Raw genomic sequence first — 14,551 nt, 5'->3', positions numbered from 1 at the left:
AAACAAGGAGTCTTGGTTAATTTAGAAAGAGACAACACCAATAACCACTGTTGAGTTTTGGGTACTGTGGGTGCACAAGAAATTTATACTTACTGCTACAGCATACATGTATTGTTAAATATGATTTTCACCCCAGCTTGAAGCAAAACAGAAATGTAAGTTCATTCCATAATCATTTTGCATATATTTATTTCAATCTGTGTTTCCTCAATTTTCCCTTGCATGTTTGATTTCATTATGCCTCATATTCTCAAGCCCAGACACAAGGTAAAACATGTCAGATTGTGACCATTTCAGCTATTAATTGAACTTCACGTGACCTCAGAACAATTCTAGCTTTATATAATATTTCTCAAGCAATTTAAAAATAAAAAGAGAAAATCATTGCTTGATTAACAAACTTTTATTTATTCAGCTGTCAATTCTTTAATACACACTGGAATAAATTATTTTAAAAAAAGGGCCTCAAATTATGTGTCATCAAATCAATTTACTTCGAATTTCCTGATAGCAAAAATATGCTAATATCTCTGAAGAAAATAAATTCATAAAGTTAAAAACTACGAAATACTCATTATAGATAAATTCATCAAAATTGGTCAACAAATGATATAGGAAATAGACAAGAATAAACAAGTAAAAATGTACAGCATAAAAGCTTACATAAGAAATTTAACCGGCTAACCATCAGAATTAGTACATGTTGCCTGATGATGATCTGATGTTGATATGAAGTTCAACTCCTTAGGCTTTAACACAAATGACGCCGAAAAAATAACTGATAACGGATAGAAGATCTAGCTGAAAGTGACGCAGGCACGAGTACAAAAACGTATTGAATCTACTTTTGAAGTACCTGCGCCAGTTTTAACAGAAACTCCTGATCTTCTTTCCTTCTCTTCTCCTCCCTTTCTTCATCTCTTCTTTCACGTGCCTTCTCTGCCTCCATAAATCTCCTATCAGCTGCTTGCTGATAGGACACAAACGCCTCTAAAGCTTTGTCGACTTTGGCAAATGTGTCAGTTGTTGACAACTTTCGTTTTTTTGTGCCACTTTTCAATACAGGTACTGGCTTCTCATCCTCCGTTGTTGTGTTTCTGAAAGGAACACAACAAATCTTACGCTTAAATGTGGGGATCCAAGTCGGAAATTAATAATGTTAGCAGCTGCTTTATGTTTTACTTATCTCTTGCAATACATGATTCCATCTGTCTTGAAGTATATTTGCAAAAATAAACCCATCAACTTTATCGACAGTGCAAGGCGCCCATGTTCTGTTACGTGCGACAATTGTCTGGCCCTCCAATAGGCGATAGTGTTTTTTTGAAAGCTCACCTGTACATGTCACACAAGCATCTTTTTTTGGTTCCGGGCATTTGCTGGCTTTGTTGTTGTTGTCGCTGCTGCTGCTGGAAGTTAAATTTGGCGCAACGTTTTCGACATTTCCTTTGCTTTCTTCTTCATAGACCTGTGTACCATCCCCAATGACAATTTGGGAAGAAGTAACAACACTCTTTGGCTTCGTGCAGGGCTTTGCTGATAAGAATTCATCGACTTCATCGAAGAACGCCGGCTTCTTCTTCGGAGTTCCGTTTCCTGTCTTCCTGCATTCATCTTTGTAGGAACGATACGCGCTTACCAAAGTGTGTATTCTTGTTTTACAGGCGCCTTCGTCCCTGTCCTCGCGTAGCCCGCCGCCCGTAGAAATGCGCTGATTTCTTGCCATATAGGCTTCTTTCTGGTACAGGACAATAGTTTTGTTTGTATGTTTTCGTCCCCCCACTTCTGAAGTAACAACATGGTCTCTCTGTTCTCCCAAACTCTTCCGCGAGGTTTTTTAACGGCCGCCATTTTGGATGTGTTTGATAAAACACAAAAGTTAAACTACCTCGTCAAGGTAGTTTTATAAAACACGGTTCTAGACATGTTTTGTTAAACGCGCCCGCGATGTGAACAGGCAGTTTAGTAAAACAAGTTTATTAAAACACGATTTAAACATGTTTAAGCTTTGGTGTGAACGGGGTATTAGTTGAAGATGCTGATGACTCTGTTGAAGATGACGATGAGGACTTTGCTGAAGATATTGATGCGTTGGCTGAAGAAGATGCTAACTCAATGGATGAAGTAATTGAAAGATCACTTGAACTTGGATGTGAGTTTACGCGGACAGTTACCACAAATTAACATGGGCCGTACATGCACGAGTGAACATCGTCATATGGAATGAAAGATTCAAAAGGAGATTACCGCAATTAGCGACACTTAACAAAGAAAGTGATAAGTTACTAACCTTTTATAGTCTTTTCTTCAATTTTGAGGTAAATGAAGAGCGAAATGAAGCCTGTGTAGCGATCGATACTCACACAACCGTTGCAAAACGAAAGAGTGCACCAACCTAGCTTGCCCGCGCAAACTTTCATATCTCATATCACGTGTCTGCTCACATGTAGAAATATTTTTGTCTAGGGTAGACAGAGTAAGCAATCACAAGGCCCGTGAAAGAGCAACCCTTGCATTGTTTCGTTTCAAGAGTTCGTTAAAAGTATTCCACTGGGTATCTTGTGTTTTCTTATGGCTTTTTACCTGAATTTGTGGTCTTGACAGAAATCTCTGCTTTATCCAGGGGAGGAGGGGTGACATGAGCCACTTGAATGACCTTTGGAGTGTGATGGTAATCTATTCCCCGCGCGCGGGAAAGTTGGAAGGTCAATCCAGGGCGCATAGAATATAAATAAGCGCCCAGGTCAATCGAAGTGAACGAACCTAGACCTAGCTGAGATAGATCTGATATACGATGGCGTATCGTTGCAATCTTTGCGTGAATTTCATCGCCATTACATTGTCCTTTCTGCTTAACCATTTGTATCGTTGTCATTCCAGCGATCCGAACTTCCACGCTCTTTGTGGAATTAATGGCTGCGCGAAGACCTACAGGAAATGCATTTCTTTCCGAAACCATATCATTAGAAAGCACGGAGATTTGTTAAAGGCCGAAAAAAGTGGAGTTTAAAGAAATTCACCATTTTTCCAGTTTTTAACTTGTACAGTTTTAATTTTCAATATCATAATGTAACATGAATTTAGCTGATCTCGCATGCATTTTTGACTGGTTTAAAATAATTTCACATAGGTTAGTTATTGATTTTTAATTATTGTGTATTTTAGAGGGCCACAAGTTTATTAATTGTATAACTATTACATGCTTTACCCTTGACAGTATAAATAAAGATTGATTGGTTGATAAACAATATACTGTCTATTTTATCACTTTATAATGTATAATACTTTTCTCTCCACCATAGTCTAGAAATATTTTGTCATAAGCTTGAATAATGAGCTAGATAAAATTAACCATAGATTATGTGCTCAAGATTTCTATGATGTGGTAGTTGAAGAGTCGAAGCACTCGGCCAATCAGATTGCAGCATTTCCATTAGTGTTCAAATATTGAAAATCTGGCATTGTGATGGGTTCTCCATTATTTTCTATATTGCAGTTAGATTATGAGCTCGTGATTTCTATATTGTGCAGTAGGAATCTAGAGTGAACATGGTAACATTTATTTCTTGATATAGTTTAAGTAACTCATAATTACTGTCAGAGTGCAAGGAGATCGTCCAACAAATGAGTGACCAAAAACCACATTGTAGTGATGACATGATCACTCTACGAATCCAGTGGCTTTGATGCATTAATCACATAGATTAATCAATATAAATAAATACCTCCCATGCAGTAAGAAAAAAAAATAACTCTCTTCCCCAAAGTAAGTTATTTTAACTCTTCTATAAGAGTTGAAGTAACTCCTCCAAAGTGGCTTCCAACTGAAAGTGAATAAAATTCACTCTCTGGTAGAGTGAAACTAACTCATTCAGATAGAGTGAAACTAACTCTTCTCACAGAGTAAATGTAACTCCTTCCAAGGAACTCCGAAACTGAGTTATACTAACTCTACTTGGCGAGTTAAAATAACTCCGGCCTCCTGATGGCTGGAATTCAACTCCTACATGGAGTAAAATTTAACTCTGTTTAAGGAGTTAAATTAAGGCCTAAAAATCAACTCCTACAAGAGGAGTTAAGTTAACTCCACGGCGAGTATTATTAACTCCTTTTTGGGGTTAAAATAACTCCCAAAAAATTAACTCCAGCTTGAAGAGTTAAATTAACCCCACAATGGGGGTTAATTTAACTCGCTGAAATTTACTCTGGGGCTACTTAAGAGGCCATGGATCTCCTAACGGAGGTGGAGACTAGGTAAGAAGCCACGTGTCTCCTGACAGAAGTGGAGGGGGAGGGAGTCTGGACTCTATCCTATTGTATATTGCAAGCTCTATTGCGATTGATATTCATTCGCCTTCATCAATTCGTTCAATTCAGTCATGCTAAAAACTTACCCTAACCCTAAAATTTATCCTAACTGTCTTCTATGGGCATTTAGAAGGAACAGGGTTTCATTGGAGCAGTAGGTTCTACATGCTAGACGAAAACTTTCTTTGTCAGAATGAGTGACTGAATATCATTATCCTGAGTGAATATTACTTTTATTATTAATTATGTTATTATTAATTATTTTGCAATACAATACAAATTTCGTTGTCAACTCCCCATGGGAGCTTTTCAGAGACAATAATAATGATAAAGATAATTAAAAAATACTCAAAGATTATTGATAAACAATTATTGAAAAACTATTTACATATAAAATTTATCACATTAAAAATTGATTTAAGAGGAAGGCTTTCATTTTACGTTTAAAAATTTTATTTTATTATTAATTAAATACATCTCATAAACGCGCAGAACTTCTGCTTAATTCACACAAAAAAGCAAGCTGTGAGATGTATAATCATTTTTTTCTTAAATGATAAGCCAAATTTAATGAATACAAAGCCTACCATTAGTGGTCTTATAGTGTAGGCTTCTACTTCACACACAAAAATACAATCTAGTAGATTTTTTTTTCACGTGATAAGCCAAACTTAATAAATACATAGCCTATCATTAGTGTTCTTCTCGCATAGGTTTTTTTTTTTTTTATCTAAAAATTTCATCCGGCAACGTTAACTGAAATATTTAGCTGTATACATATTAAATGTATAATTTGCAGTATTTCAGTGTAAAATGGGTTGACTAGTCTACACGACTTCTACTGTTCGTGATATATTTGTACATTTGCCATTCTCTGTTCGGTCACTCGACCTTTTTGTTGCTTCACTGGTGTTCATGAAGGGTACTTCATGTTGTGTTATAAGGAGGAATTTTATTAGAGTAGAGCCGTAAGACCGTGCTATGGCAAAATTTTTAGAGGTCATAGGTGTGCATGATTTCCTCTGTTATCTGCATGTCGTTTCGTCGATGACACCTTTGGAATAATTTGCCATGTATTTATGCATTTAGGCTCATTTCTATTGCAAGATATGCTTTTTAGTCTCCAAGTTTTTCCCTTCGCTGGACAAAATATGAAATTTACCGTAAAAGTGTTGCTTACTTGCATTCCATATTGTGACACCGGACCCGGCTGTGATTACAGAACTGTTTGCAAGTACAGGAGGTTGATTCTTTTCACGGATATCATATTTGTCCTCGTAAGTTTTTTCTTCGAAGACACCGTAGCTTGGAGAAAGCTATACGTTTCTCCAGAAAAATTCTTATGTTTCTTGCAGCTATCTGATCGAGCTCATGTTTCTCGAGCTCGATGTATAGGTTTATTCCTCCTTTTGGTCGTTCTGGCACCACATGATTCAAATGTAGCTGTTTACGCGCAAGTCTGTTGACTGTTTTGCGTGTTGTATTTGCCACTGTTCGGCTTAGCTCAGGCAAGACCATGGTTTCGATCCTCCATGTGGATCTCATCAGTTGCCGGTATTTCTAAAAATACTATGTACGTCTGTAGTTGCTAGCGGAACTCGTACATATGTGAGGATGTAAGACATTCCGCGGCTTGTACAAACTTGTAAAATGGCTAGCCTACACGACTTCTACGGTTCGTGACATTTGTACATTTGCCGTTCTCTGTTCGGTCACTCGACCTTTTTTTTTCGCTTCACTCGTGTTTATGAAGGGCATTTCATGTTGTGTTACAAGGAGGAATTTTAAGTCGAGTTGAGCCGTTAGACCGTGCTATGGCAATTTTTTAGAACTCATAGGTCTGCATGATTTCCTTTGTTATCTGCATGTGACTTCGTCGAGTTTGACACCTCTGTAATTTGCCATGTGTTTATGCATACCATTGTTTTGGCTGGTTTCTACTGCAAGATACAAGTATTTGCTTTCCAGGGACAAAATATGAAATTTACCGTGAACATGTTGCTTACTTGCATTCTATAATGTGATGCCAGGCCCGACTGTTTGATTAGAACACTTTGCAAGTAGTATGTTGCAATTGATTCTTATCACGGATATCCGATTTGCGTACGTTTTTCCTCGGAGACACCGTAGCTTTACTTCGAGAAAGCTATACGTTTCTCAAAAGACATTCTTTGGTTTCTTACAGCTATCTGATCGAGCTTATGTTTCTCGAGCTCGATGTATAGGTTTATTCCCCCTTTTGGTCGTTCTGGCACCACATGATTCAAATGTAGCTGTTTACGAGCAAGTCTGTTGACGGTTTACCCTGGTCCCAGAGGTTTTTCTTGATGTTTCTCCACATGAGAGAGCTGCAAAAGAGCGGCGGAGTTTCGCAGCTAGCTTGCGAGCAGGCTCACCTTTAAGTCACACGCGCGAGCGTCGATAAGCAAAGCGATCCAGCGGGAAGGAGTCTAGTGAAGTAGCCTGCGAACAGGCTCCCGGCGAGGACGGAAAAAAATTCCGGCAAGCGCGAAACAGAAAAATTCGGAGAGCAAAGTGATCGGGAGCCTGTTCGCAGGCTACTAGTGAAGAGGCGCCAAGAAAGTGAGCCCGCCCTGATCTCTGTAATTTTTACATTTCTGCGTCGATCGTCTGAGCGAAGTGAAATACCATTGGTCGAAAAGCGGGAAAGGCGAGAAAACTGTCAATCTACCATGTTTGATGAGGAGCGATTAAATCCCCATGGAGTCGGTAATTTACCGCACAATAAAAAACAAGTCTTCCACATTTGGAGTCAGAGGAAGAGTTGAGTGCGCGTATTACTGATGTTTTAACTAAGGTCCAGTCTATTTCTGGTTAAATTTCAAACTAAAGAGGGAGCAGGAAATAGCAGTTGAAAGTATGTTAATGAATCAAGACGTACTTGTCGTGTTGCCGACTGCATATGGGAAGAGTTAAATATTACAAACGTATGTGACTGTAAGCGGGCAACGAAACAACACATAGGCGTTTGCCCGTTTACCAGCATCGCCAAAGACCAGATTGCCAAAGCAAGATCACTTGGAATCAAAGTGTGTGTCCTTAATAGACATAAACTTTGACACTTTTTCTTCGGTAAAACTTTATCAACAACGGATATCGCGCCTACATGTTGTTATGAAAAAGATTTACAATTTTCCCGAGAAATCTGACTTGCCAAAGCTCATACTTCCGGTGAAAATCAATTGACTTTATTCTTTTCTGCGGTTTCCTGGCTGGAAATAAAAAAAATTGCAGAGATCAGAGCAGGCTCACTTTCTCGTGTCATAGCCTTTGAACAGTCTCGGAGAGCAAAGCGATCGGGGCGGGGACAGGGGAGCCTGTAGACTTTGTTTTTGATGTGCTTATCCACCCTTGGTGATAAGCCTTTAAAAAATCAGTCAATGAGGTAATTAGACCCGTCAAGAAGTTACATTTTCGGTACTTGCAAACAGTTTAGGCTCGATTTCTGCCGCTTTCTCGAGTCCGGTCTACGTTCCTCCCCGAGAAGAGACGGCTGGACGCTTGAGCGGCAAAGCATGTCTGTGACGTAACTTCATAATGTACTACTTGCGGCGCTTCAGGTGGCCGGAAATGTCATCTGATGACAATCATAGGCAGGCCCACATGACGCCTACGGCTCGTAAAATTTGTGGCGTTTTCGCCACTTCTGTTAACTTTGGCCCTCCAACCTATTTTGTTTCACATTATTGTTGCGGAAGGGCATTACATGCTGTGTTCTCGAGAAGAGTCTTTTTTTTTTCTTAAAAAGTAGAGCAGAGCTGTTTGACTATGATGTAGCAACTGTCATGTCAAAGGTCACACATATGTTGGTGTGCATGGTGTTGACACCATGTTTATGTTTTGCTAGTTCGGTTTGCTTTGGCTCCTTTAAAAATTTAATTTTGTCTGGCTTCGCCAGAGACTGGTGTTGCTTCTCTTCAAGAAGACTGAGGTACACATCAATTTAACTGCGTGTTTTGTTTCTTGAAATCGATGTTTACGTTTATCCCTCCCTTTGTTTACTTTGTTCGTTATCTCATATTCTGGCACCACATGATTCAAATATAGATTCTAACGTATAAGTCTGTTGACTATTTTGCGTGTTGTATATGCCACTATGGTTTAGATCAGGCACGATTTCATCAGTTGACGGTATTTGGTTAAATATCCCACTAATGCAATCGCACTTCATATCGCACAACTCCTTTGCTACTGCGAGAAAGCTAATTTATGCAGCCTGCTCGATTCAGGCAGGCAGATTTCTTATTGGTTGAAATTAACAATGTCAAGTCCACGAGTCCAGCCGTGAATTCGGGGGAGGAGCGCGGGCTCTTTTCCCGAACAGCGGCTGGTAATCGAGCCTACAAACAGTTCTACTCGAGCTAATCAAATAGCCGGGCCGGGCGTCATAATATAGAGTGCAAGTAAGCAACATGTTCACGGAATATTTCAAACACTTTGTCCTTCCAGAGCCAATACTTAGAGAGCTTAAAACATATTTTGCAATACTGAAATGAGCCTAAGGAAATAATAAGCCCATGATAGAGGTGTCAAACTCTGCGAAGCGACAAGGAGATAACAGCGGAAAGTCCGGAAACCATGCCTTTGACCTCCAAATAAATTGCTATAGCACAGCCAAACGGCTCCACTCCACTAGCTTCTACTTGAAATTCCTCCTCGTAACAGAGCATAAAGTACCCTTCAGAATCACTTGTAAAATAACGAGAGGTCGAGAGACCGAAACTTAAAAGACAACGGCAAATGTACTATTGTAACGAACCGTTGGAGTCGTATAATTTCACAAAGATCTGTCAAATATTCATCTCAAAGATGTCAACAATCAGCGATTTAACCAGTCATATCATAATACCAGGAGCAGGTTCCCTCGCTTCGTTCGGGCTCACCGTGAGCCGCTGTTCGCAGGCTACTCGTCTCGCGGCTTCACCGCTCGATTTCGTGCTCGCGGCTACGCCGCGCGCACTTGTGCTCCAACTGAGCCTGCTCGCAGGCTACTTCGTGGCTCTCTCAGGCTTTCTTTCGGCTCTCTCATGTGGAGAAAATCAAGAAGAGAGAATAATCAAGAAAAACCTCAGGGACCAGGGTATTGACTGTTTTGCGTGTTGTATGTCATTGTTCGGCTTAGTTCAACATAAGACATAAAAACATATCTTGCAATAGAAATGAGCCCAAAAAATGCACAAACACATGGCAAATTAAAGAGGCGTCAAACTATGCAGATAACATCAGAAATCATGCAGACCTATGACCTCTAAAAAGTCACGGCCCAACTCTACTTTAAATTCCTCCTTATAACACATCATGAAGATCCCTTCATAGATACAAGTGAAGCAACAAAAAGGGCGAGGGACCGAACAGAGAACGGCAAATGTGCAAATGTCACGAACCGTAGAAGTCGTGTAAGGCTTGAACTTCAGACGTACAGAGAAATACCGGCAACTGATAAGATCCACATGGAGGATCAAAACCATGGTCTTGCCTGAGTCAAGCCGAACACTAGTAGTAAATACAACACGCAAAACAGTCAATAGACTTGCGCGTAAACTTACTTTTACGTGGCGAATAAATTGTAACAAGAAGATCTGTTAGATCTTATAACCGCGCTTTTAAAATTTAACTGTTTGTTTAGCACTACCGTCGGAACGCAGTGTATATTCCAAAGCAGTCATTGATGATTCTTTTCTTACTGTAGACATCACATCACTTGATCAACACAAACTGTATTATTGCACCATCAGTGGTAGCCGTTGACAAATCTCCGATGACGTAATGGTCTTAATCTAGAACTTTCTTCGGGATATGTATGGGCATTAACGATATGAACGACACAATAATAACACTGTTAACAACAGCTTTCTTTCTTAAAAGTCATGATTAAATTTGATTGGTGTTTTCCACGAGTAAAGGGCTAGCAAAGTAGTCACACAAGTCATATAAAAAAAACCCTATCTCGACCGATGTATCGATTTTGGTCACTTCAGTGACCACAGATTGAAAACGTGACAGAAAATTGGCGTTACTTTTGATTCTCACCAAATTTGTCATATCCCCCCTCGGAAGAATTTTGTCAAGTTAGCTAATTTAGTATGCAAGCCACCGTAATGGCGGTCACCATCGACGAAGTGTTTATTTGCTCAAAATTGGGGCAAAATCTTTCGGAGATGGAAATCAAGACATTTGTAAGGATACAGAAAGTAATTTGGGGCTGGTTGCTGGCTTCTAAGGCTGAATTTATCCAGAAGTAAGCTGTATTTTCGTTTTCGTGCCGAAAGCCGTGCGATGAAATGTCATCGGCTTGTTCTGCTGTCTTGTTCTGTTTTTCTCTTGGTCTTTGTTGTAGCCTGCCGAGGCCAGTCTTTCGTCTAAATCAGTTGAAAAAAGTTCGAAAAAGATGTTCCCATTCAAGTTTAAGCTCTCAGGCGATAATACTGGAGATTTTTGGCCGAAACTCTCGGCTTTGTTATGTTGGTGTTTTTCGGTTGCTATGGGCGACCGTTGCTTCCTTTGTTAGGTCAAGTCTGGGGAGTGAGGTCACAAAAAAATTCTAAATAATTCTGGTTTTGTTCGATTTCGCTGAAATTTTAACACGATAAGGCTGGATTGTTAACGAATAGATTTACCGCCTGCCGATGTGTGGTAGCTATTAACGCTGAAGTGTTATATCGCTTCGAAGTCAGGGTTTTGAAGAGACTTTTTTGCAACGTGTGGGTTCGGCGTGATTTTGTAATCGGAGGTTTTTGTTGACCCCGAAGGAAAAAATATCCGGAAAGGTCATTTCATCGACGATTCAAAGGAATATAAATATGTATATGTTCCGAGCTAAATTTCTGGTGAAAAAAATATAATTTTTGACGAACGCTGGGTTTTTAATTTTTTCCCGCGAAAGTCAGTATCGGAGATGAGATTTATTAATGTTTCAACAGCTTTTGGCGAGTAAACATCACAGGTTGCGTGACTAAAAATTTGGCCGAGTGGAAGCTTGGGTCTGGTCGCAGACAAAACTGCGAAAAACAAGAAGATCTGTTAGATCTTATAACCGCGCTTTTAAAATTTAACTGTTTTCTTAGTACTACAGTCGCAACGCAGTGCATATTCCAAAGCAATCTCTGATGATTCATTGATTACTGTAGACATCACAGCACTTGATCAACACAAACTCTATTATCGCACCATCAGTCGTAGCCGTTGTGACATCTCCGATGACGTAATAGTCTTAATCTGGAACTTTCTTCGGGATATGTACGGGCATGAAGATACGAACACTATTACAAACCGCTTTCTTTCTTTAAAGTCACGATTAAATTTAATTGTTTTTTTCCCTTGAGTTAAGGGTTAGCAAAGAAGTCACACAAGTCACATAATTCAAGAATTGCGTTATCTACGGCTATCTTTAGTACGGTGGTTATTTCCCTATCAATGACGTAATCTTTGCACGTTCTGACAAGTTCTTTGCTTGGCTTGCAAATATTTAATTTTCCTTCCGATCTATGAACTCGCTGCGATGAAACAGCCAAAGAATTTACTTCATTTGCCTAAAACCACAAGAAATACTCGCAAAATTACAAATAAATTAATGAACGTCGCTTCTGGCGAAATAAACTTGCAAAGTAAACACGATCTTATTTGTCACGTAGCGAAAGTGAAAGCTGCAACGTCAACGCATTCCATGGCTGACGTAATACCTTTTTTCAGCGTATTTATTATTCCCTTTAAATCCAACGCTTTGATAAAACGAAAAGAAAATATATTTTACCCACAAAAAAGAAAAGAATATCCGTAAAATTGTCCGTGTATTTATGTTTTAACAGCTTCTGGGGGAAAAACATCACACGTTGCGTGACTCAAAGTTTGGCCGAGCGGAAGTCTACGTCTGGTCACCGACAAAAAAAAAAATAATAAACCACGGGTAAACCTAGAACCGCGCTCGGCTCATGGCCGCGCGGTTAAAAAAACAAGAAGATCTGTTAGATTTTATAACCGCGCTTTTAAAATTTAACTGTTTGCTTAGCACTACCGTCGGAACGCAGTGCACATTCCAAAGTAGTCATTGATGATTCTTTTCTTACTGTAGACATCACATCACTTGACCAACACAAACTGTATTATTGCACCATCAGTGGTAGCCATTGACAAATCTCCGATGACCTAATGGTCTTAATCTTTGTAGAACTTTCTTCGGGATATGTATGGGCATGAACGATATAAATGACACGATAATAACACTATTAACAACAGCTTTCTTTCTTAAAAGTCATGATTAAATTTAATTGGTGTTTTCCACGAGTAAAGGGCTAGTAAAGTAGTCACACAAGTCATATAATTTAATAATAAAACTCTATCCCGACCGATGTATCGATTTTGGTCACTCCAGTGACCACAGATTGAAAACGTGACAGAAAATTGGCGTTACTTTCGATTCTCACCAAATTTGGACAGTGGGATGATCTCATCATTAGCCAATTATAGGCCATCTTTCAGCTCTTTTCGTCATATCCCCCCCACGGGAGAGTTTTGTCAAGTTAGCTAATTTAGTATGCAAGCCAACGTAATGGCGGTCACCGTCGACGAAATGTTTATTTGCTCAAAATTGGGGCAAAATCTTTCGGAGATGGAAATCAAGACATTTGTAAGGATACAGAAAGTAATTTGGGGCCGGTTGCTGGCTTCTAAGGCTGAATTTATCCAGAAGTAAGCTGTATTTTCGTTTTCGTGCTGAAAGCCATGCGATGAAATATTATCGGCTTGTTCTGCTGTCTTGTTCTGTTTTTCTCTTGGTCTTTTTTGTAGCCTGCCGAGGCTAGTCTTGCGTCTAAATCAGTTGAAAAAAGTTCGAAAAAGATGTTCCCATTCAAGTTTAAGCTCTCAGGCGATAATACTGGAGATTTTTGGCCGAAACTCTCGGCTTTGTTATGTTGGTGTTTTTCGGTTGCTATGGGCGACCGTGGCTTCCTTTGTTAGGTCAAGTCTGGGGAGTGAGGTCACAAAAAAAATTCTAAATAATACTGGTTTTGTTCGATTTCGCTGAAATTTTAATACGATAAGGCTGGATTGTTAACGAATAGATTTACCGCCTGCCGATGTGTGGTAGCTATTAACGCTGAAGTGTTATATCGCTTCGAAGTCAGGGTTTTGAAGAGACTTTTTTGCAACGTGTGGGTTCGGCGTGATTTTGTAATCGGAGGTTTTTGTTGACCCCGAAGGAAAAAATATCCGGAAAGGTCATTTCATCGACGATTCAAAGGAATATAAATATGTATATGTTCCGAGCTAAATTTCTGGTGAAAAAGATATAATTTTTGACGAACGCTGGGTTTTTAATTTTTTCCCGCGAAAGTCAGTATCGGAGATGAGATTTATTAATGTTTCAACAGCTTTTGGCGAGTAAACATCACAGGTTGCGTGACTAAAAATTTGGCCGAGTGGAAGCTTGGGTCTGGTCGCAGACAAAACTGCGAAAAAAAAAAAACACGGGTAAACCATGAACCGCGCTCGGCCCATGGCCGCGCGGTTAATAAACTACGGGTAAACCTAGAACCGCGCTCGGCCCATGGCCGCGCGGTTAAAAAAAAACCACGGCTATGTACCGTTGCAGTTATGTCCTATGTAGCAGACATGTCCTCTGACGTAATGTGATATACGGAGCCAATCATATCATGCGTTCTATCTAATAACACGCAGCATAAGACTGGGAACTAAACTCCGTTGCAGTTCGGTCTTCGAGCAAAATTGATTTTTGGAGGGGTAGCGTACGGAAGCAGTATTTGACTTTGTATGTCTTTACTCTGAACCAGAGTGACTCTGAACGTAAATATGCAGCGACTATTTGCAAGAATGGCATTTACCTCACAAGATTTCTATCGGAAATTGACCGCTTAGTGTATTTTCAGTTTCAAATTCAACATGAAAGTTCGATCGAAGATTTAAACAGTGGTTGCTCTCCGGTTTGCGAACTGCGTGTTCCCGACCAGCCAATATTAAACTCCGCGCTTTGATTATCCTCAAATTATTCAGATCGTTTAATGATATTACAGAGGCAAAACAAAATTTCTGAGAAGCAGCGTAACCAATTTTAGTTTCGGTACTGTAAAACTACCACTCAATCTGCGCAATATTTCTCTATTCCCAATCTTGTCACTCACACGAAATCCGGTTCGCGAAAGCCCTCTTCTCAGTATAAGTTTGTTGAGGCTGACTGAACCTTTTTGGGTAAGCCGTCACCTGTTGC

The 14,551-nt window shown here is 39.6% G+C and overlaps 1 protein-coding gene and 1 pseudogene across 2 annotated transcripts in view; one reads left to right on the top strand and one right to left on the bottom strand.

The window, feature by feature from the left end:
- The window catches only part of LOC145499550 (uncharacterized), a 96,557-nt gene that overhangs the window by 12,188 nt on the left and 69,818 nt on the right, over positions 1-14,551 (top strand). The window lies entirely within an intron of this gene.
- Positions 18-2,022, bottom strand: LOC145500648 (uncharacterized; annotated as a pseudogene). Its single transcript, XR_014051132.1, has 2 exons — positions 1,331-2,022; positions 18-1,093 (listed from the first exon to the last, which is right to left on the bottom strand). The product of XR_014051132.1 is annotated as an uncharacterized LOC145500648 (transcript).

Source organism: Orbicella franksi, chromosome 10 (assembly GCF_964199315.1).
Source record: "Orbicella franksi chromosome 10, jaOrbFran1.1, whole genome shotgun sequence".
Lineage (NCBI taxonomy): Eukaryota > Metazoa > Cnidaria > Anthozoa > Scleractinia > Merulinidae > Orbicella > Orbicella franksi.
This window is presented reverse-complemented; position numbering and strand designations above follow the sequence as displayed.